This window comes from Rattus norvegicus, chromosome 3 (assembly GCF_036323735.1).
Source record: "Rattus norvegicus strain BN/NHsdMcwi chromosome 3, GRCr8, whole genome shotgun sequence".
In the NCBI taxonomy this organism is placed as follows: Eukaryota; Metazoa; Chordata; class Mammalia; order Rodentia; family Muridae; genus Rattus; species Rattus norvegicus.
In genome coordinates this window covers 80620118-80641471 of record NC_086021.1, presented here as the reverse complement: position 1 = coordinate 80641471, position 21354 = coordinate 80620118, and the positions used below count along the sequence as shown (strand labels likewise).

Genomic DNA, 21354 nt, shown 5'->3' with positions numbered 1-21354 from the left:
TTCCTCCCCTTCCTTCTCCTCTTCCTCCTCCTCACGTCTTAAAGCACCAAAGAAAGCTTTGCAAAACAGGTCTGTTTTTTCTTTTCTTTTCCCTCTTTTTCTTTAAGCAGAAAAGAAACCTAGTGCTCATCCCAGCCTCTCTCCTCTGGCAGGAGCCGGCAGGAGCCGGTAGGGGCCGGTAACGCCTGTCTCTGTCTGAGGCCATTGGGACAGGCGGCTCCTATGTTGTACAGAAGAGCTCCACAGCCACTCTCCACAGGCTCCAACTGCATTCCGGAAACCATCCTCTGCGGGCTCTGGTGCACATGGGATAAGACTCCTGCAGATAAAAAGAGAGACGAGACCTGAGCTTGCCCCATGCTCCACAGTCCGGATAAAGCCCCGCTGTGAACATGGCTAAGAGGAGCCAGAAGCCAGAGGAAGCTCGGAGAGAAGAACCGTGCTGGCAAACCACGACGAAGGGGGCCTGCTTCAGCATCTGGACAATCCAGCTTGCAGTTAAAAGGTTTTCCCCAGAGCAATGTGAACTGGATAACGGCTACTCAGCCGCTCTGGCTCAACCATTTCTTCCCTAACTCTCCTTGACACAAATGGGAATCTTGTCCCAGTCAAAGGCAGCCTTTCCTCCTCTCTCTCCCAGGGCTCTTTGCTTGATGTAAATCACAGGCTTGGCCTATGTAGCTGTCTTCAATCCAGTGCATTTCTCGCACTGCATTTCATTGGGCGCGATGAAATATGTTATGCAAAGAAAGGGCACTTGGAGGTTTTTGTTGTTATGGTTTTATTTCAGTGAAATTAAATTTTGGCTTTAGTACTTGTTTTCCGCATTGAATTGTGTACCTGTTTGGTTTTGGTACTGTTTGTATCATGGAGGAGAGTGTCCTCTCAAACTTCTTAAGGAGGCAGGTGGTTGGAGGAAGGCCACAGTGGCTGTGAAGCCTAAGGTAGAGAAGCGATACGTGGAGGTGGCAGTCTCTCTGGAGGAGGGGTGCCTGGAAGGTCCCTGTGTCACCTAGTGTGCTCAACGCTGACATGACCGTGCATAACTTCCAGGCTGGTGTAATGTCACAAGCTTCTCCCAGAGTTTCTTGCCTGGACCAGGCAGGAGACACTTCTTAGGCTGCTCTGTACATGTGACGCTGTTCTCAAGCAAAGACAGTCATTCCCGGGTATTGGCTTCTTTTTATTAATGTAGACAATTTTCTTTTTGCCTTACCTAATTACTTTCCTGGCAGTTGAAAGGGTACAATTAAAAACAAGGATGTTTCAAGGTGCTTATCTTTTTGAATTTCCTCTTGGGAATAGTATCCCGTTAAAAGTTCAACTGCAAAAACTTAGTAAGGCCAGGTGGGAAGTCCTGGTTTCCTCTCTCCTTTCTCTTTTCTTGACACTCTTCCCTTTGCTTCTTCACGTTTTTTCATTCATCTATCCTCTTCACTACCCCATTTCCCTTTTTCTCCTTCTCTTAGTTCATTTTTGACAACTTGGGGAAATATCGATGAGTTTCTTAGTGAGGCTCTACAATAAAAATGCTCAGGGGTTCCAATGCCTTCCCTCAACCATTTACCAATGGAAGAAGTGAAGCTTCCGGTGTTGCTGGGTGTGCAGTGCATGCACTGCCTCTTCTGCGCCTGCAGAAACATCTGGATTAGGAGAGTCAGAGATACGCTGCAATTTTAATAAATGTAAAACAAATGTAAGAATATATGGTTATAAAACATGTTACCTTTGAAAATGAGATATACTTGTAATTATTGCTATAGCCGCTGGATGGCACTGTTGCATACATCTGGTGGGAAAACCTTCCCACCCAGCCTCGCATTGGGTTTTGAAGATTCTTAGGGGTAACCTTTTGACTGGACACACGCCCTCAGTCTTATAGACTGTCTTCCCATTCGGGGGAGTGGATCCAAACCTCAAATGTCCCACTCCACTGAGAATTCTCTTCTTTCCAGATGAGGGTCCTCAAACAATTCTTTTCTTCACTATATTTAAAAGGAGAGTTATCCTTTTATGATGGTTTCCAACATTATATACTGATTGCAACGAGAACACTCTAAATTCCAAGTGTAGCAAGGCAAAAATTAAGCTGTAAACGCCCTGGATTTATAAGGTGCCCTCCCCAACCCACAAATAGCTCCCAACAGTTTCATATCCGTGCTCATCTGATTCCCAGCGGCCTTAGGGAGCTACCTGCTTTAGTTCTTAGCCGAGTCAAACTTGAGGTGTGATATAAATGCAGTGAAGTCATAGTTTGTCCTGGCTTCCCCCTGAACAAAACAAACTAAATGTATGCTCCAGAGAGCTTCCAGTTTGCAAAAATATCACTTGTTGAAATTTTGCTAGTTCATGAGTTTAATTTTTTTTTATTTATTTTTATTTGATTTGATTTTTTTACTTTTAACATTCTGTAATGCATGGATACTTTGGGCCTTAAAAATCTATTTGAAAAATATATGTCATTTTGTGCAGCTGACAATATACAGAAGTGGGACCTGGAGATTGTTCAAACGCTGGGGGGGGGGGGGATGACTTAGCCCAGCTGAAGCAGTGAAAAGAAACGGGCTAACAATTGGAACAATAGTCAGCCTTCCATTCCACCCGTGAGCTTTAACGGCACTGTCTAGTTCAGTGTCTTTCTTTTGACTCCAACTTTGAGCTTGTTTTCTTTAACTTCCTCTCATGCCTTTGGCCTGGAGAAGCCAGAGAGCTTGGGGGACTACTGGCCTAGATTTTTAAGTGGGGGGAGGGGTGGAACTCTGTGTTCTAGTGAATTATCAGAGAGCTATGCTGCCTGCCATCTATGGGATGCTTTGATCCAAAATTTCAGTCATTGTTTCCACATTTAGGGGCTGGAATGAACATCAAAGGAGTGGGTGTACGGAATTCACTGAGTGCCAGGGAAGTACAATAACATACAGAGGACATAAGCAAATCCCAGTGGCAACATTTGCTGCCAATTCTTGTGCATAATAGAGGCCCTAAAGTGACAGTCTATCTTTGACAAATGCATAATGATATCAACGCCAAGGGAAGGAACTAGCATGCTGAAAGGTGAATAGAAGAGTCAGGAACAATTCAGTGGACTTACACACTTCCTCCCTGTGTTTTCTCACAACAAGGAAAGCAGATGTCACAAGTGTATTAGGTAATTGGTGGCTGAGGCTGCAGGCTCGCCAGCAGGTCTGGACCAACCTGACTCTTTCGAGATCTTTCTCTGAAAATGAGAATAAAATATGATTAGAAGTTATTCATCTTCTGGAGGGAAAAAAATAAGGAAAAAGTAGAGTGAAAATAGCTCTCTTGTTGTCTTGGATAGTTCCAGACTTTAGGGCCCATATGTTGTTTGCTATAACTCCTTCTCCTCCCAGGGCCAATGCATTCCAAACACCCCAGCTAGTCATTGCTGTGAGGAATCTCAGAAGCCAAGGCTCGCTTGTATCCATAGTCTTTGTTCAAATATGGATTGATTTTGCTTAATTTCTGTGCACATAAAGTAAAAAGCAGAGAGCTGAAACCAGGCCGTTGTGTGATCATCTAAAAACCCACTTTTCAAGCTCCTTTAAGTTTTAGTTTTGATATAAAAAACAGTAAAATGACCATAAAAAAGTTTTCAAAAGCGTTAACATTCTGAGCAACCGCTCACCAAAGCTGTTCCCAGAATGACTGAGCCAATCTGGATATAATTCTTTTTTTTTTTTTTTTTTTTTTGTTCTTTTTTTTCGGAGCTGGGGACCAAACCCAGGGCCTTGCGCTTCCTAGGTAAGCGCTCTACCACTGAGCTAAATCCCCAGCCCCTGGATATAATTCTTGAGATGTTAACTGCTGTGCAGTGCCATCTCTAAATACTTCATCTAGAAGGTAAAGATTTGATGAGGGTCCTATAGAATCTGACTCGTGCCTGCAGGGTCCCAGAAGCTAAGTGGCTATGTATTGTATTGTCACCATGGGAGAACAAAGGCTGTTTCTTGCCCTCAGTTTGAAAAACTTAGAAAATGAAGACAAATATAAGGATGGTTCCTATAAGATACTTCAAAAATACTTAGCGTGGGTATGGAGGTTTGTGAGGAGGGAGTTTCAAAAATTCAATCAACAGTGGAAAGAGCATTGATATCTCATGATCTTACACGAGTGGTGAATCCAACACACACTCATTCATTTCAGAAGCAGTAGCAAGGTATGTGTGCGCACTGTGTGTGTGTGTGTGTGTGTGTGTGTGTGTGTGTGTGTGTGTGTGTGTAAAACTCTACTTGGTTGGGTAAAAATTGTGCCAGCCTGCTTCAGGGGCAAAAAAGCCAGTATTTCTGTCCTTGGCTTTAGACAAACATGGCAGATTTGTTTTTACCTAGCCAAATCGCATCCAGCATAACCTTCCTAGGTCTTCTGTACATCTTACATTTCTTCTACAGCCTTGCGTGGCATAGTAAATGGGGGTCCTGGAAGGGTCCTGCTGTCTATTGTGCATGTTAAGTAAATGCAATAATTCTCATCATTTCAGTCTCCATAATGAAATGACCGAATGCTTGGCAACATTAGAGAGTGGACAAGAAGGCATCCAACTGGATGAGCTGGAGCTTTCTGGAATTTAAAAGTGTAATATTTATGAGCTAATTTAATCACAGAAGAAAATATTGAGTAGGTGACTGAGTAAAATGATGACTGTGTACTGTGCTTTCGCCAGGCAGCTGGATAAACACATTGGGTGACGGACCTTGGCAAGGACCGCAAAGATGTTCTCGACAATGCCTCGAATAAATATTAGGTGCTGTCTAGAATTCACCGCACTTGGGGGCTTGAGCAAAGCCAGGTGAGTTTTAGCTGGAAAATATGGATGAAGCTATGTGTGCTCATGGGATCGTGTAAACACTGGAGCCTTTCTGCTGCTGGGGAAATCACTGCCCTGGCATTCATTTTCATCAACGTCACCGAGAGAATTTCCCACTCACTGTCTTGGTTTGCATGTTGAGGGGTGCTTTTGATCATAGGACCCAGATTTCTGAAAGCCCAAAGCACTCCCAATCACATGAACTTGGGGAGAGAAGAAATGCTCTGCCTAGACATCAGAGACCTGACAAAGAAGATTGCATTTTGCTCTGACCTAATCTAAAACAGTAAAAATGTAAGTTCTGCTAGCCTGACTCTGAATTTCTTTAAATTACATAGTTTCTGGGTTCTAAAACAACCATAAGGATATTTGAGGAGAAAGAATGAGCAGTGTGAATAGTCCTGAAGGATTTGTATCCAAGACAAAAAGAAATCCTTGCACAAGAGTCTCAGAAATTCAACAAAATGGATCTTGGTGGATTTTTTCATTCTCCTCTGGGTTGTTATTTTACTAGTAACGAAAATGTATTAAGGTCTTTGTTCTTATTGTTGAAGCACTTGTAACATCTTTAGACCAAGAGGAGGAAGAAAGAAAGGCTGAAGAATAGAAGAAAATCTATCTGGGTCTGAGAAAATGGCTCCATAGGGAATAGGCATTGGATCCTCAGTACCCACATAAAAAAAAATCTAGGTATGGCAGCATGAGTAAGTGTGCCCCCCCCAGAAAGGGGGAGTCCAGGGACATGATGGCAAAGCAATACTGCCAATCAACGAGCAGCAGACTCAGTTAACTTTGTCTCAAAAGTAAGACAGAACTATAGAACACATCTAATATCTGGCCTCCACATGTATTTAGGTCTACACACACACACACACACACACACACACACACACACACACACACACACACACAGATACATGTACACATACACACACAAATATACATATATGCACACCCCATGGGATAAATAAATAAATAAATGAGAAGCAATTGAGCCTCAGTGAATCCATGCCAGTCTTCTGCTAAAATCAGTGCGTTCTCAACACTGTTCTGAAGTTTCCCATTGTCTCAGAATTAAAATGTGAGGGAAAAATGCTTTGGAATGTTGGTAAAGCTTGCTGGGAAAAACACCCCTGTGCATGCAGGTGCCTTGGTTGTGTGAACCTTGGCAAATCACATAGTCACAATGAATCTCAGGTTTTCAATCTGTAAATTATAATAATGTTTGCTTGCCAACCTTCATGAATGTGGTCATGTGAGGCAAACTAACTAGATGTCTTAGGGTTTGACTTCTGTGAGTAGACACCATGACCAAGGCAACTCTTATAAGGACAACATTTAATCGGGGCTGGCTTACAGGTTCAGAGGTTCAGTCCAGTATCATTAAGGTGGGAACATGGCAGCATCCAGGCAGGCATGGTGCAGGAGGAGCTAAGAGTTCTTGTGCCGAAAGGCAAACAGTAGAAGACTGACTTCCAGGCAGCTAGGATTAGGGTCTTAAAACCCATGCCCATGATGACAAACTTCCTCTAACAAGGCCATACCTACTCAAACGAGGCCACAACTCCCAATAGTGCAACTCCAGGGCCAACCATATACAAACCATCATACCAGACCACCTAAAGTATCACTGTCTTTTGTTCTTGAATGGTAATACATCAAATTTAAACTGATTGTCCCAGAAAGCATTTCAGTATTACTTAGAAAATATTGATACACAAATTTATAACTTCTCTGTGATTACCATTCATACCACCCAACATATTAAGGCAAATATGATGACTCACAAGCTAATTTAAAAATTTTTTATTTTGAAGAAACCTCTCCAAAATCTTTATTTTTAAAAGGAACCTTGACTCATCTCCTAATTGCTTTATACTCTTGGTATCCTTTTTAATTGGACACATTCCATTATAACAATTATTTAACAAGCAAATTGATTTAAGCAACACAAATAAAAGTTTCAAGAAATATATTTAGGAAGTGAAACATACTGAGAACTGGTGTTGGTCTGAGTGTGAGAGGGGAAAGGAGATCTGGTGTCAAGGGTAATTTTTTTTAAAAAAATGGGAGAAGGGAAAGATTGGGAAAAAAAGAACCAGTTCCATTTTGGGTAAATTCAAAACATTTGTAAAACATTCTAAACATCAAACATCCTGAAGAAAAAAAAATCCGGGAAAAGCCCATAAAGGCAGCTGTCATCTCAAAAGAATGCTGGGCTTACAGGCTGAGGGCTTCAACAGATCCGGACTCTCCAACAGGTGTGGCTCCGGCAAAGGCTTGCTCTGCCTAGCTCTCACTTTCCTCCTGTACTCTTGAAATATCAACCTCTGTTTTGTTATCTTCTTGGGAAGACAAAAATAGTAACCCTTTGAAGACATTATTCAAGTACCTGATCTATTTCTGTGTTCTAACTAAGGATGTAAGAATTAACAGTAAGAAGTGAGTTGTGCCCTCCCTGACCTTGGGGCTATGGACGTTTCAGGTTGTACTGCATTGTGCTATAGAAATGACCAGATCCAAGAACAGTACCAAATCCAGCTAGTCCTGAAAATGCAATACAGATGACATTGAGAAGCAATTATCTCCATGATGGTAATTTCTCAAGGGAGTAATTCCAGAATTCCCGGGAAATAAGCACCTGCCAAGTATCATAATCAGGACAAGGCAGAAGGAGGGTTAGATAACAACACAGAACAAGGAGAACTCACGCTACGGCTACTGATGCCTGATAAACACTCGAAGGAGCCAAGTTCAAAGTCTTAAAGGACATCAGCTTTAAATGGAGTCAACTTGCCCACTTCGTCAACTCTAACGTCAGGAAGCGAGTGTGTTCATGCCAACCTCACCAAGGGTTTTAATACTTTGCTCACCAAAGACAAAAGGCAAAGCTAAAACACAGCTCTAGGCTGCTGCTCCAGCTCAAGGCCCAAAGGTACCAGTGGCCAATGGAAGGCCCAAGAGTAGTCGTTTCTGCCTGCCAAAATGAAAATGGAATGACTAATACTATCCCAGATCTTCTGTCTGCATAGGGTTTTCCTATGGCATTTGCAAGAGTGGAGCTGAGCTGAGAAACACAAGGCAGAGAAACAAGGAAGCAAGGGAGGAAGAGATAGAATAAGGAAGGAGGAAGAGAGGAAGAGAAGGAAGGAGGGAGGGAGAGAGGAAGGAAGGGTAGAGGGGAGATATATTCTCTATAAATGGCTCATTATAAATGTCCACATTAAGCCTCACATAGACTTTCGTTGGCTTTCCATGAACTAACCTTGTATCTTGACGATGCTGCCTTCGTCTCTTTTTCCTCTATTCTTTACCTTCAGGAGAGAGATCTACAGCCATGACCTCACCACTTAATTTGGGAAAGGTTCTGGAGAATCATGGTTAATTAGGGTAAAGCTCCCAAGGGCAGGAATCACGGCTCTGGAATGTTCCAGGCCAGCAGTGAATATTAATTGATTGGGGTTCAACATTGCTGTTTTACTGCTAGGCATTTGAATTTGCGGAGAGGGGAAGAGATTCTAACTAGTTGAGGGAAAACAATTCCCACCGTACTCACTTGGGTTTGAAACCAAACATGACCTCTGCCAAATCAAGCCAGGGCTTGTCCACAGCCTCTGAATAGGGACAAGGGCCGTGGAAAGATGTGTGAGAGCGAATGTTCTATTACCACCACTTATGATTCCCTAAGGCAAATTCCTGAATCCACCCCTACAACCACACTGAAAATCTGTGCACAGTTCACTTTCTCTGACCACCTTAAGGTGGGCCAGGAATTCTGGCTTCCAACAGTGACGATAGTGTAGATAGACACAGAAGGAGGGAATTGAACTCTACTCAACTTGGGGGCAGAGTGGGGGAGATGGACTCTGTAAAATACACCTTATGAAATTCAAACATATTCAGTGCCAATGCTGGGACAAAGAATACACATCTACCTGGAATTCCCCCCACTCTTACGGTCCATTGGTGGTGAATAACTTTAAACTATTAGAGTAAGACTGGGTCTCAGTTCATGTCTTGCTATGGTTTGGTCCTTCAAAGGAGCATGTGTTAAAACTTGGTCCCCAGGGTATGGCTATTAGAAAGAGCTGAGTACTCCTAGGATGTGAGAGTCAGTGTGATCCTGTGAGACTCTTAGGTCATTGGAGGGGTGCTTTCTAAATAAGTTGTATGGTCCCTTCCCTCTCTGTCTTTTAACCATGAGGTGAGCAATGTCCTTTACTGTGTTCTTATGTTCTTACTCCCTGCCATTACTCCCTGGCAGACCCTCCCAAAGCATGGATCCTACCCAGTCTTGGATAAGAGAGCCATGGCAACCATAAGCCCAAACAGCCCTCTTCTCATTAGATCACCTCACTCATTAAATCACCTCAGGTTTTTGTTATGATGACAGGAAGCCAACTCACATGTACTCCTCTGGCACGGCACAAGGCATGCTGGGCTCTCTTCTCCATTTTCCGTTCTGTTCCGGGCCTAAGAATTTCCAAATGCAAAAAAGAGTGAAACCATAAACTTCCATGGTGTTCTGTACTAACATTTCTCCATCTATGCTCAATGCCCAACCTCTAAATAGAAATCACTGATTTCCTAGGTATTAGACTTCAATTCCTTAATTACTCTTTTTTTAAAAACATGTTCAGCACAATTTCTAATGTGCTCAATTAAAAATTAATTAATCACTGGTAAAAATCCACAGCTATTCCAGAAATCATTGTAAACGCACCGGATGCTTGTGGTGATGAACGTTCACGTTAACTCGATGAAATTTGGAGTCATCTCAGAGACAAATTTGTGTATGTTTGTGATAGCATTTCTAGAGAGATTCAACCAGAGAGGGAAGACTCACTTGAATGTGAACTCTCCCACCCCATGCGCTGGGGGCCCAGAGTGAATGTGAAGGAAAAAGCGTGATGAAATCAGCATTCACGTCCTTCCGCTCCCTGGCTGTAGACTCGGTGGGTGTGACTGCTATCGCAGGTTGCTGCCACCATAGGTTGCTGCCACCATGATCCATCATGTGTGTATGCAAAACATGTAGGGCAATATCTGGCTCATGGTGAGTCTGTAGAGTTGTTTTTTTCTCCTCCACCTCCTTCATCACCTTCTCTTTCTCCCCTTCAGTCCTCACTTTGTTAATCACACTGCTAGGACTTCATGGCTTGAGAGTTTAGCTGAGGACCGAGTGGACTTAGTTTTGTTGGAGCCGAGCTGCTCTGACATGAGCCTAGCAGGTGCAGTGTACCAGTGGTCTGCTTCTGTCTCCGAGTGATGCTTTGGAAAGATCATCTCTGTGGGTCACATTCTTGCCAACAGCTGACTTTTTAAAACTGGGAACAGTCCTGGGATATCAGCTGACCAGGAGCCACCCCCAGTCCCCAAGACAGTGCTTCTCAATTGATCTGTGTCAAAACATCCATTCTGTTTTTTAAACGTCCATTCGGCTACCCATTGGCATTTGGTACAGTTCATAAAAATTAGAAGCGAAAATTTTAAAAGACCAATAACATATATATGAATCAAGTCTCATTTTTAGAAGTTATAAGATCCCACAGACATGCATGTAAGATATCAAATGACTCCCCACCTTTCAAAATGCTTCCTCTTAATCTGGCCTCTTCGGTGTCAGTGTGTGACAAATATCGGCCTTGATCAGGGCAGCAACTGCATGGAGGACAAAGAGGAACTGTAGAGGCCTGCCAGTTCCATACTGTTTTTCTTCCATAGAGGGTTATTGTCAAGCAGAGGACACTATGGGACAGCAGGCCTTGGCTTCAGAAGGAGGGTGTCAAAGCACATGGTCAAGCCGGTACCTGGGAGGTGACTCAAGCCACCAGTGAAAGCGACTCTGTGTTCCTGGCCATCCTCAGAGCCGAGGATTTGTGCAGATCTAAGCGGTGGGTTGTTTAGTACCAACGCACAGGTGTGGAAACAGTTTGTGATAGGCAGGTTTATGGCAAATAAACACATTGTATGATATACGGTAATCAACTACATAAACAACTTTAAAATTGTCTATACTTCATATTTCCAGCATTTGGTTTTGTTAATCATATGTCTTCCTGACAGCAATTAAATAACCTTGAGAGGAAATGTACACCTGCTGTCTCCCCTGGGGAAACTACATCTCTTTTGTGAATGACGTAAGTTCTCCATAAAATATAACTGGAGATAGGAGGATTGGATCTGGAGGAATCTCTCTCCTTTCTCTCTTGTTTAATCTCTGGTTGGATTGGAGTACATGGTTTAATGCATCTAGTCATTTTAAACTTATTTTTTCTGGACCCCTATTCTGAGATTATTTAGACCAAATTATTTCCCTGAGGGGCAGATTGGAGACAGTGGATAAGGAGCGAGGCTGGGATGAGATGGGTACGGACCCGCCTCACCTCTCTTAGCCTGCACTTGTCTCACTGCTCAGTCCTTTGCGGTTCTTGTAGGAGCTTTAACCTCTTTGCATGGATGCCAGGTTGGTCAAGGCCAATGTAATTAAGCTGGGATTGAATCCGGACCTGTAAAAGGCACATTCATCAGGACTGGTGGATTTAAGTCTCTCTTAACTTGATGTTGGGGGCAGTTCATGAGATGAAGTCATAGACTGTGGCTGTGATACTGCCAATGTTGGTACTCAGAATGGCCTTGTAGGGGTTCAAGCCTGTGGGCCAGTACATGCCAACCTGACTGTGTCTGAACTCTGTCTGATCTGGTGCTGTACTGGTTTGACAAGGCCATACTGGGGGAGCAGGCATTGTGAGCGGGCACTGGGGGCTGCGTGCTCTTAGTGCTGGTGTACCGAAGGACCTGGGCAGCTGCAGTACCAGCACTTGCTTTTCCACTTACCAACCTGTCTTCAGCTCCTCAGAATTCATTCATGATATTTTCCCACTGACCTGGGGAACCATATTATCCCTTCTAGGCTGTAAGGCCAAGTGCATAGACCTGACCACCAGGCATCTCAAAGGCTCCAGAAACTGGACAAGCCCCATGTCTCATAAGTGGAGCTCTGGAGTTCCGGGATCCCACTGGAGTTTGGTTGGAGAGTTGGGGATGACTGTCTTGGGGAAGAGCACATTCTTAGAATGGTCCTACCCATGCTACCTATGAGATAGGGAGAACAGCTCCGCAATACAGCATTCGTTAGGGCAAAGATAATGCCAGAGCTATACAACCTTGCCAGTGAGTACAAACCTGGTCACATTTGGTTTGAGAGTGTGGGATAGTCTGACGCTTACTGAGACGCTATGATTTTGACTGTTTATACGGGAGGCAGTAGAGGATGACTCATGGGATCAGAAATCCTCCTCTCACCACGGAGGACACTGTATCTGCCAACATAAATCCGAACCAGGGAGCTTGCCAGGCAACAGGGAGATGCACAGGAAGGCTTGTGCTACTGTTACAACATAGCAATGTTAGATGTGAGTCTGAAGCCATTTTTCAACTTATTTGGACAGCGAGTTAGGGAGGCAGCTATCTTCTCAATCCTGGACTATCTGAAGACGGACAGGTTTTTTCATAGTCCAAGAAAATCTTTCTTTTTTTTTTTTGCCATTAAAAGAAGCTGAGCATTCATGTGAAGGCATCAAATGCCTCCAATCCACGGAGAATGCAGAACACTGTACATGTGTACAGACTACACAAGTATGGCTGTTCTTAGCATATTACTGTACTGACCAGAACATGGACTCTTAAAGCTTGAAGTCCCCACAGTTCCTCAACACAAAAGGCAGAAGTGCTGGGAACCCACGGTTTGTAGTGATAACCAGTTGTAGGTAGAGGCTTCTTTGTTTCAGTGCCCATTGGCTACTCTATCCTCCTGTTGAGTTTGCATGGGCTATTAACATGACAGGAACAGAGAGATCACTGGTGTTCAAGCTTCACTGGCCACTGGCTTTGGTTTGCCTTTTAGAGTTCTCTGGCTTCTCTGCCTCACTCAGAGATGGCTTTTCCAATACTTTTTCAGTCAAGGAAACCAAAACGCTACACAGATGCCCTACCGGGTAAAAGGTCTGAGCTCTGTTACTAGCAATCAAAAAGAAGGAACTGGACAATTAAACTCCAATTAAATTTCTCCAACTTTGTAAATTACCTAAAATGGAAGCTTCCCTCTGTTCTCTGTCATTAATAATCTACTTCCTCCCTCTGTGACTTGAGATAATGGACAAATGAAGGCACTATGTTGCTACAGGCAGAGGTGGAAAAGGTTAAGCAGGCACAAATATGCACTTTTATTTGGCATCCATTGTCCTGAACACTAAGCTTTCCCTCCCTGAAAAAAAAAAAAAGAAAGAAAGAAAAAGGAAAAAGAAAAAACTTATTAGAATGCTAATGGCCATCTCTTCAGAGGTTTCCAAAGTGTTTGCTTATAGAGAAATTACAAAGAATAAAGTGTGATTCTCCCCTGTGTTTCTAAATAAGAAATGGCAAAATAAACAAATGTGTGCATAAATGAATAGGTAGGGCTTCGATCACAAGTCTTCCAACTTTTGAGGAGTGTAGTTGAGGGAGAAATGGTTTTCCTGTTTGGATTTTACTAACTGAGCTCTGAGATGATATTTAACGCAGTCCTCTGTCACTGTAAACTGTCTGTTTATGGTTTGGTTTAGAATCTTTTTCAGATTTGGATTCACTTACTTTGTCAAGAATGCTCCACATGCAGAGTCCTGTGCACATTAGAAGAAACAGAACGTCCGACTGTCTCTCTTTGGTGCTGTTAGCACACATTGGCAAGCACTGCTCAGAGCCATTAATTAATTAGGAGCTTGCAAAATGGTGATATTCTAATTCTGTCATTCCTAAATCATTTATTAGTTAGAAAAATTCTCTAATGAGAAATTTCCCCTTGACTTTTTGGTAACTCTGAGACCAATTTTCTTCCTGCAATACAATGAATTGGTTCTATAGCATACTTTAAAGTGAGTGTGTGGCTTTTTATCTCTGGACCTGTGAGTTAAACTATACTTGATCTATTTTAAATAATATCATTAAGTATCCTTCTGATGCCCAGATAATTCTCCCTTTGACCAGTAGGATCTTCTTTTTTTTTTTTTTTTTTTTTTGGAGCTGGGGACCGAACCCAGGGCCTTGTGCTTGCTAGGCAAACGCTCTACCGCTGAGCTAAATCCCCAATCCCCTGTAGGATCTTCTTTAAGCTGGTACTTGAATCCTTTAGGAAGAACCTCAGATATTTCCATGGCTTCCTTACACTCTGTCATGCTGAAATATTACCCTTAGACAACCGTTTTCCTTCCTCAGACCCGGAATTAAGCATCACGCCAGGAGGTCTACCTCATTCCAGTATTTAGAGATATATCCAAGGTTCTTGCAGCATTTAACACTAGTTGGCCATTGTTTCAGGACAGGACTAGAAAATGAATATTGCGTGAACACAAAGCACATTTAATGTGTTTAGTCTGTCAATGCATTTGATGCATTACTGCATTAGATTTTTTTTAAAGTAAACATAGAGTGTTCACTATAAAAATCTTGTCTCTTTTCATGTTGGCTAGAAATTGTAATCTTCAAACACATGTTCTCTCTCTCTCTCTCTCTCTCAAACACACACACACACACACACACACACACACACACAGAGTTTTGCTTTAATCTACAATATTCACACAACAGTTTAAAAAATCAGAACCAATACTACCATAACAACATGATAACTGAATCAACAGATACGAACAAAGCCAGTTTGGAATATACCATAGAATAAAGACTTCACGCAATAGCGAGCAACCAAATAAAATGCCTCAGTGTGAATTTAAAGGTGATATGGGGACAACTATAAACACTCCTGAAGATAGAAAGTGCCCTTAAATAATTAGGAAGGTAAACCATGTTCATGAAGCATGGCGCTATTAAGGTCCCAGGTACTCCCATGTTTACGTAAACTTTTAATGCAACTCTGGTAAAACATCATTGAAAAAAATTTCCCCTAGTCTTAGAAAAATTGATCATATAAATCATTAAAAAATAAACACAAAATAATAGCTGGGAAATCCCTCAAAAAGAAAAGCAGTGAAAAAAAAAGAGAAAAGCAGTGATATAGTACTAAAACATGCCAAACCTCTTTAAAATTAAAGTTTGGCTTTACACATAAATAATCAGACAAGTGTAAAAACTGAAACATTCAGAAGTGAACCTCAATCATTTGTTAGAAAAATTCTGACAGTATATGAAGACCTCATGTGCGATACAAGTGGCGTCCCTAACTAATAAGGCACACATGGACTTTTGAATAAGACGCATTAGGCTCTGTCGATAGCCAAATGCAAAGAGAGAACTCCAAATCCATCCCTGTGTATAGCAGGACAAATTCTAAATGTAAAATATAAATTCAAAGCACCAGAGGAAAATCCAGAGTCATTTGCTCACAATCTGGAATATGGGTTTACTACTCTCTTGATTACATCTTGAAATACAAAGGGACAGCATGAAAATGCAACCTGTCACTGCACCAAAAGGGACATTTTCATCTCATCCATATGGCTATACATGGACCATATTTCTAGATAAGGGAATGAAATGTCTTGCCTATGTTTCCAGTTGGACGGGTGAAGTGGAAACTTCTGGTTTCTCTGGAAAGTCAGTTATGTCAAATGATGTTTTGCTGGGGCACACAGGTGAAAGAATGTTTTCCTGAAGCAGACATGGGAAAGGACACATGGTCCTCAGAAGGAATATAAATATGACCCCACAGACAGTGGGAGCTAGAACATTGATTCCCATTGCTCTACCTCTCTATTCTTTACTAATGACAAGCATGTATTGGTTTGCAGCACGTTGTGTTACTGAGCTCTACTTGTGGTGATGCCATTGACAGAAACTTGCCAAAGAACGTCTTGTGAGGTTCCTGTGGTTTCTTGCCCCTTCCATGGTGGCCTCAGGCAGGTTGGTGAACCTTGAGAATTCTGGATTGAACTGCCCTTGCTGGTTCGTGTGAGGTGACTGCCAAGTAGACTGGGCTGCAGCTGCTGGTTTATGTGTGGTGTCTGCTGACAGGACTGGACAGCAGCTGCTGATTCATATTTGGTGTTTGCTACTGGCCTGAACTGCTGATATCCTGACATTGAATATTGGATTCATCCCCAAAGAACTATCTCTAAACAGGTCCACTTCCCACGTGCTCTTAAAGCTTTTCTTTTCCACTGCCTCTGGTGGGTGGTGGCCTAGAGGGAAGCTGGAACGTCTATTTAAAGCAGGTTGGGAAAAATGTATGTGGGAACACATGGAGCTCTCTGCACACTAGGCCTGAATGTTCATGAGTTTAAACACATTAACAAAATGAGAAAATGGGGAGCTGGGGAAAGGGCTCGGGGGTGAAGAGCTCTTGCTACACCAGCAGAGGATCCAAGGGCAGCTCCCAGCACCCATGAAGGAGGCTCCCAACCACCTGTAACTCCAGTTCCAGGGGATCTTCTGGACTCCATGGGCAACTGCGCTCACATGTATACATCTCCACCCAGAACACACTCAGACGCATAATTTTTAAAACTTGTAAAGGCGTTTTCCAGACCCCACTCATAATTAAGGAACAAATCCTATTAGTTCTGCTAAACCGGTTCCCATTGACTTGATAAAGATTTAATTCTGAGTTTATTAAGAACCCAGGAGAGAAAGAGACTGCAGCACAGGGTAAGATAGAGCTGGCATGCAGCATGATGCTGAATGTGACGACGATACTCTTTAAATTGCAATCCCTTGATCAGAGAACTTTATGGATCACTGTGACCAGTTCAGCTACTTCTTTCTGGATTCCCTACGCCATCAGAGAGCTCATCGAGGCCAAGAATGCGGTCTCAGAAGAAGATTGAATGAATTGTCAAACCTTTTAACTTATCACTGGAAAAGACAGTGGCTTAATCCAGTGACATAAATGGGGTCACATCAACTGGACGCCGTCTTGTAGAGTAGAAGGCACAGGCTGATTTGAAGACTTCCCTTCTCTGAGTATGTTTGACATTCTCACCAAATACAATTAACTATCACCTGCACTTCCTGGTCTTCTCACCATCTAATTTGTTCACATTTCCAGTCTTCATTTCTGTGGAAGGCATCAGTCAGGTGCCTAGGCTTTAAATTTCTTTTTAAAAACACCTCTTTTTGTGCCTTTAAGAAAAGTTTTGAAAGCCAACTATGCATTTTTCTGTTAAAAGCATAGCCAGTTATTGGCTTGTGAGAGAGGCAACCATTTTTCATTTCACGGGGTTTATAAAGGCGACTGTAATGTGCCAAGCATTGCTCTAGTTCTTTTCTATTTCTTTAATTTTTTCCCCTGGGTGATGATTGAACCTAAGGCCTCATACATGGTCACATACTGGCCCAGTAAGCTATGTCCTCTGCACTTACTTTTACACTTTTGAGTTAGGGTCTTATTAAATTACCCTGGAACTCATTGTGAAGACCAGGAAGGCCTCAGACTGGTGGTCCTCCTGCTGTGGTCCTGAGACTTCAGACCTGTGGAGTCAGACCTGACAGCCAAGCACTGTTAGTGGTGCCGGAGAGACGGCAGATAAGCATCTGTGGTAGAAGAACACTGGACTCCATGGGAGAAGACAAAACAACAAATACAGAGCAGGGCAGTCTTCAGAATGACTTGTTCAGTGGTGGCTGGGCTACAGAAGGAACCTTCTTTGATTGCATGGTCTGAAGAGTCTCTAAGATGTGAGCTATGTAAAGACCTAGGGAGAGGTGCCCAAGCCAAAGGAAAAGGTCACAGGTATACTTGGGGAATTCACCTGATCTGTAAGTAAAAAAGAGAGCATGTACAATTTGTGGGAACTATGAGAAAATCCAATGGACTTCTAAGTGCTGGGTCTGTTTCTCTGTTAGTTTATTCATGGGTATTCTTCCTTGCTATAAAATAGATTTCAAATAACATTGTATGTAATTAAAAATATGTGTTCTCCCTCCCCTTCTCTTCCTTTTTTCCTCCTCTTCTTCCTCCTCCTCTTCCTCTTCCTCCTCTTCTTCCCCTCCCTCCCACTCCTACTTTCCCACTTCTTCCCTTTTGAAGACTCATACACCTTGAAATGCCACTTTAGAAATTGTTTTTAAGAAACAATTGTACTGAATTTAATTTCAAATCCGCAGACCCATTATATTGTCTAATTAATCATGGCACATGCTATTTACCAAACTCCTGTTAAAAATAAATTTCTTTTGTACACATTACAAAGAAATGTTACATAAAATTAAGCACCAAGTAATGACTTTAATTTGCGGTTAGTTAATAATACACAGATGATCACACGGCTGTAAAGGAAGCCGCTGGGGACATTAGCAGATTTGCTGGCACAGAAGAAATAGGCCTGCGGTGAGGCCTGTGGGCTTCATGTGCGGGCTGGGAAGGAGGGCTCAAGAGTCAAGGGACATTTGTTGCTTTGGCTTCCGGTAACAGGCGGAAATCTGAAGAAGACCTCTGCCCAGGGAAATCTATGTGACTTCTAGGCTTCTCTAATGGTTTTTGCAACATTTTTTTTTTTTTTTGCATCTTGCCCAACAAACGAGTTTTATAAAACTTAATGGAATTTGCATTTAACAAAAGACTTACTGATTGACCTTGACTCAAAATCCTTTTTGGCTTTGCAAGAGGCTATAATTGTCCCAAGTGCTATGAGCCACTTTACTCAGCTAATTTCTCGGCACTTAATGATCCTAAGCTAAGACTCTCAGATGCTACGTGTTTGAAGATGAAAATAAAATTGAGCAAAGCCCTAATATTTGAAGGAAGGCAACGTTAACATGTCTCAGAAAGTCTGCAGGCGACAGAAGCAAGCACATAAACAGAAAGAGGAAAACTATACCATATTGTAGTGGATGGGTTGGGGAAAAAAATCAATGGCCCAGTGGATTTGTGATTAAAATTTATTTAAACCTCTAAAAAGGAGGGATGTGAAGTGGTTCAGAGACTGGGAAGTCTTTTCTTTTCCTCTTATAAAGTTAGCTTTTCAGATATTTTTCTTTTTTTTTTATTTTAAAGGGAGAGGATGAAGTGTCTGAACAATGCAATTTCTTTCTTTTTGTTTTTAAAGATTTATTTATTTGTTTCATGTATGTGGGTACACTGTCGCTGTCTTCAGACACACCAGCAGAGGGCATCGGATGCCCATTACGGATGGTTGTGAGCCACCATGTGGTAGCTGGGAATTGAACTCAGGACCTCTTGGAGAGCAGTCAGTGCTCTTAACCCCTGAGCCATCTCTCCAGCCCCTTCAGATATTTTTCTAATTCTATCTGCTGCCATCTCAAAACTACGATAGGATAAAGAAGTCAAGGCTATAGAAGATTCCTGATGACCAGCCTTTGCTCAGGCTGGGATTCCCAAGTACTATTTGCAGCTCCCCCAGTTCACAGAGTAGTGTTAATCTGCATTCCGTGTGTCCCTGCACCTCCTTGCGTTGTATATGAAACAGTATCAAATAACCCAATTATATGGTTCACGGTGACACATTAACTCCTTAAGCAATGTTTCAGAAAGCACACCAGCCTCATACTTACTTCCTTCAGGTATTTGCTTCCCAAGAATACTAAGTTAGTTCATTCCTGACCGTGCTTACTAATTGTGGAACAGGATGGGAACCAGGAGGATTACAGGACTAACCCAGAGTAAAGGCTCATCATAGTTCTCAGCAGACTTTGGGGAAATACGGTAATGTACCCACACAAACAAGCACACACCCCATTACGGGGCTAATGACAAGCTGAAAATAGAGAGGAAACTTATAAGGGGGGAGCTCCACAAAGGGATTAATCAACAACTCCAAGGCAGCATCATGCTGTGCCTATGTGTTCTGCAAATATTGACTTTAAAGAATTAAACATGTTGCTAAAAGCAATGTCGTCATCCCCACCAAAGAACATTTCTATATGGCTATTTCAGATCCATGGCAGTGCAGAATAGACAGAATAGACACGAAGGGCCCCCCACATATTGCTGTGTTCCTTCTCACCTGCAAGGGAATACATATGTGTTGTGGGTCTTCAATGTTAGTTAATCCATGACACACCACTAGAAATAAGTACATCACAAAACACACACAGGCACACATAACACATACATGCAAAACTTCTGCTAAGAGAAGTACAAAGTCACTAAGAAAAGATATCTGTGTTTCTTCCTTCCTCCAAGTTTACAAAGCCATTAGAAGATTCTCCAAAAACACGTTGGGATGCAAAGAGAATTTTGAACAGAGATGCACAGGAGGAATAAGGAAAGAGGATCTCAGGGCAATCCAGACTTCAGAACACAAGGCAAGACAGAAAGGCGTGATTCCTTTAAGAATGAGTGTGAGTTGTCTGGAAACCAAGAATCTCTCTCTGAGCAAACCATGACTGTTTCAAACACAGTCAGCTGGGAGCTGACCAAGAAACCAAGTAGTAATGCTTTGATGTGAGATATTTGTACACATGGTCTCACAATGCGAGGCATGGATGTAATCCTTCCACACAAACATGTCAGAGCAGTCAGTCTTAGGCACAATCTTGACTACATCTGTAGCACGTTTTCCAAGTATGAACGTTTAGATTTGAGCTTTGTGGCACATTACTGTCTTTCAAATATTCTCTCCCTATCCTTCCTCAACTCCATCCCCTGTATCTGTTTCTGGAGTATATGGCTTCCTCCTCCACCGAGGCTGGGCATGGTTATATGACTTGCTTTGCCTGGCAAGCTCTTAGTAGGCAGGGCCCCTGAAGAACCTGCAAGTGTGCTTCTGTCTGCCATGGGGAGGCGATATCATACGCAGCCTGGTGTTCTGAGGAGAGCAAGAAGCATGAGGCCAAGGTCCGGACCTGTTCTCTAGCTGGAAGCCAAGTTCTGTTGCCTCGAGACTATGTCAACCGAACAAAGAAACTAGATCAACTAAATAAAGACATGATTACTCTTCTAAGCCACTGAGTCTGGGGTAGTTAGTGATGTTCAGCTGCACTTGTGGTTAATGAATGAATAGAACTGTCGAGGAGCAAGGAGGCAGGGGTGGTTCGTGAGTAATGTGTATAAGGAATAGTGAATTCGGGCATCGCTGAGGTGGCCAGGGGGGCATTTAGGGCAGTGAGGAAAACACAACCTTCTTTTTCCTTTTTCATAACACTGTGGTACTCCTGAGCATGGGCTGGAATGTGGCTACTTATGGAATCAAATAGAAGAATGACGGTTCTTTTGTAGTGCTCTCTGTCTGAATCTGAATCACTCTCATTGGCGGTTTTTCATTTTAGAGCAAGGGGAGAGGGTTGGTGTTGGTGGTGATTTCTTCATTTGTTTGAGGCAGGAGGCAAATGGAGAGATGGAGGTGTGAGGAACTGGAGCTCCTATTCTGGCGCTTGAAGACTCGGGAGACTGGGCAGCTTCATCTTCGTTATAAACACTGCATCCCCAATGTGGCACCATCAGAGGTTGCTACTGTGAGCTTTTCTACCAGCCTGCCCTAAGGAAAAAGGTTGATAGCAGGAGAAGGAGTGGGGCCACCTGAAGGCCTAAGTGGCTGGTGTGTGAGGAAATGGGCAGTCCTTAGGGTCTCCCTGGAGTA

The 21354-nt window shown here is 42.7% G+C and overlaps 1 long non-coding RNA gene across 1 annotated transcript in view; it reads right to left on the bottom strand.

Annotated features, from left to right (window-relative positions):
- Positions 1-2025: 2025 nt before the first annotated feature.
- LOC134486386 (uncharacterized) overlaps positions 2026-21354 on the bottom strand; it is a 171291-nt gene continuing 151962 nt past the window's right edge. Inside the window, exons 4-6 of the long non-coding RNA XR_010065233.1 lie at positions 10410-10486; positions 9232-9298; positions 2026-3217 (exon numbers count right to left, since the gene is read on the bottom strand). This is a non-coding gene — a long non-coding RNA (uncharacterized LOC134486386). The remainder of the gene's footprint in view (positions 3218-9231; positions 9299-10409; positions 10487-21354) is intronic.